The sequence below is a fragment of the Chiloscyllium plagiosum genome, unplaced genomic scaffold (genome assembly GCF_004010195.1).
Source record: "Chiloscyllium plagiosum isolate BGI_BamShark_2017 unplaced genomic scaffold, ASM401019v2 scaf_829, whole genome shotgun sequence".
Lineage (NCBI taxonomy): Eukaryota > Metazoa > Chordata > Chondrichthyes > Orectolobiformes > Hemiscylliidae > Chiloscyllium > Chiloscyllium plagiosum.
The window spans coordinates 9440-12582 of record NW_025210041.1 but is presented as its reverse complement, the minus strand read 5'-3'; the positions used below and the strand labels follow the sequence as shown (position 1 = coordinate 12582).

Genomic DNA, 3143 nt, shown 5'->3' with positions numbered 1-3143 from the left:
ATGTGGACAATGACCTCTTGCTGGCCCCTCTCCCCCGTGAGAACATTCTGCACCCTCTCTGAGACATCCTTGATCCTGGCACCAGGGAAACAACACACCATTCTGCTCTTTCTCTGCTGGCCACAGAAACATCTGTCTGTACCTCAGACGAGAGAATCGCCTAACTCAAATGATCTCTTGGAAGCCGACGTACCCCTCGTTGCGTTAGAGCCAGTCTCAATACCAGAAACTTGGCTGTTTGTGCTACGTTCCCCTGAGAATCCATCACCCCCTACATTTTCCAAAACAGCATACCTGTTTGAAATGGGTAAATCCACAAAAGGCTCCTGCACTAGCTGCCTACCTCTCTTACCCTTCCTGGAGTTAACCCATCTGTGTGACTGTATCTGAGACTTTCCCCCTTCCTATAACTGCCATCCATCACATACTGTTGCTGTTGCAAATTCCTCATCGCTTCTATCTGTCTCTCCAACCCATCCATTCGATCTGATAAGATTCGCAGCCAACAGCATTTACGGCAGATATAATCCACAGTAACCCTTAAACTCTCTCTAAACTCCCACATTTGATAAGAAGCGCATATCACTCTCTTACAGACCATTTTTGCTCCTTCACAATCGACAGACCCAGAAAATAACACCGTCTTGTTCCTTAGCAAAACACTGCCCCAGGTTAAATTAATAGTTGTGGCTTATATTTTAAGTTTAATCAAGAGACATATCTCAAAAAGCATATAATCAAGAAAGAACCCATATCCTCAATTAATTTCGTTCCATTTACAGTCATAGAGATGTGCAACACAGAAACAGACCCTTCAGTCCAACTCATCCATGCCGACCGGATATTGTAATTTAATCTAGTCCCATTTGCCAGCATTTGGCCCACATCCATCTAAACCCTTCCTATTCATTTACCCATCCAAATGCCTTTTAAATGCTGTCATTGTACCAGCCTCCACCACATCCTCTGGCAGCTCATTCCATTGACGCCCCACCCTCAGTATCAAAAGGTCGCCCCTTAGGTCCCTTTTAAATCTCTCCCCCCTCACCCAAGACTTCTAGTTTTCGACTCCCCAACCCTGGGGAGAAAGACCTTGCCTATTCACATGATCCATGTCCCTCATGATTTTATGAACCTCTATAAGGTCACACCTCAACCTGCACCGTTCCATGGAAAACAGCCCCAGTCTGTTCAGCCTCAAACCCTCCAACATTCTAGCAAATCTTTTCTGAAGTCTTTCAAGTTTCACAAAGATGACGTGGAGGTGCCGGTGTTGGACTGGGGTGGACAAAGTTAAAAATCACACAACACCAGGTTATAGTCCAACAGGTTTAATTGGAAGCAACATCCTGGTAAATCTCTTCTGAACCCTCTCCAGTTTAATCATATCCTTCCTGTAACAGGGCGGCCAGAGCTGGACACAGTTCTCCACAGGAGGCCTCACCAATTGGTCAAAGTATTGAGTACAGGAGTTGGGAGGTCATGTTGCGGTTGTACAGGACATTGGTTAGGCCACTGTTGGAATATTGCGTGCAATTCTGGTCTCCTTCCTTTGGGAAAGATGTTGTGAAACTTGAAAGGATTCAGAAAAGATTTACAAGGATAATAGACAAAGTCTCTTCCCTGGGGTCGGGGAGTCCAGAACGAGAGGTTAGGGTGAGAGGGGAAAGATATAAAAGAGACCTACGGGGCAACTTTTTCACACAGAGGGTGGTACATGTATGGAATGAGCTGCCAGAGGAAATGGTGGAGGCTGGTACAATTGCAACATTTAAAAGGCATTTGGATGTGTATATGAATAGGATGGGGTTTGGAGGGATATGGGCTGGGTGCTGGCAGGTGGGACTAGATTGGATTGGTATATCTGGTCGGCATGGACGGGTTGGACCGAAGGGTCTGTTTCTGTGCTGTACATCTCTATGACTCTACATAAAAGAGACCTAAGGGGCAACTTTTTCACGCAGAGGGTGGTACGTGTATGGAATGAGCTGCCAGAGGAAGTGGAGGAGGTTGGTGCAATATAAAAGGCTTCTGGATGGGGACATGAATAGGAAGGGTTTGGAGGGATATGGGCCAAGTGCTGGCGAATGGGACGAGATTAATTTAGGATATCTGGTCGGCACGGACGGGTTGGACTGAAGGGTGTGTTTCCGTGCCGTACACCTCTCTGAGTGTTTGACTCTGCTTGCTCCCTGACCCCCCTCCCCGCCCACTCGGCTGCGAGATCCTCCCTTCACACCGATCGATTTTCCAGTCTGGCAAGTTCTTGCAGGAAGCCAGGGGAGAATAATAAGCTGGGAGCCATGCTCAGGCGATCAGGCACAGTCTGACGACCTGGGTGCTGTTTACTTTTTAACAAAGCAAACAAGCAGCCCCACGGCCTGGTCACCTCAGCACCTTTCGGACCTGTCAGGAGTGAGTCGTTTGTGTGTGTGTCAATAAGCAATCTGCAGGTGGATTTTAAGGTAGGTAGTGGGGACGCTTTCTCAGGTATGAATAAACCCAAGCAAACCCACTTCCACTCAGTGAGTTCCCCCTCCCGGATACTTTGTGTCCCAACCTTCCTCACAATATGAAACGCACGGCTCAGGAACTTGACTCCTGGGAAGGACATTACCACCGCAACACGCCTCTGCGATCCATACCACACCACCACCTCCCCTCAATTCAGTTTCTTTTTCCCCCTGACCTAACCTATCTTTCCCAATCCAGAGATGTGACTGCGCGCCTCTGGGAGCAAGTGGGACTCCAACACGGGCCTCCCGATACCAACAGGAGGGACATTACCACCGTGCCGCAACGGGGGGGGGGGGTCCCATGTCCTCACTTCGGCAGTCTGCCTGAAGTGGTTACACACCCGCCGCCCCCCCCCCCCCCACCCCCGGCTCGATGTGCCCACAGTGCGGGGTGCTTAGTGGTCAGGTTAGCTGGCAGGAGGGGGACGCCACGCGGATTCCGCCAAAACGCTGCCTCCTCTGGTCAAACAGGACGTGAGAACCGCGTCCGCAAGGTTTGCCAGAGGTGCGAGCAGAGACCTTGAATCTCTCCAAGGTTCCCGACAGCGTGGAAGCAAAGCCATTCGGCCCAATACGGCCACACCAAACCTTCGAACTGCATCCCACTAACACCCACGCCCCCCCCAC

At 49.9% G+C, this 3143-nt stretch overlaps 1 protein-coding gene across 1 annotated transcript in view; it reads left to right on the top strand.

Annotated features, from left to right (window-relative positions):
* The first annotated feature begins 2249 nt into the window (after nt 1-2249).
* Nucleotides 2250-3143, top strand: part of LOC122546854 (transmembrane protein 79-like) — a 7390-nt gene continuing 6496 nt past the window's right edge. Inside the window, exon 1 of the mRNA XM_043685474.1 lies at nt 2250-2465. The gene's annotated coding sequence lies outside the window, so the exon portion shown is untranslated. The remainder of the gene's footprint in view (nt 2466-3143) is intronic.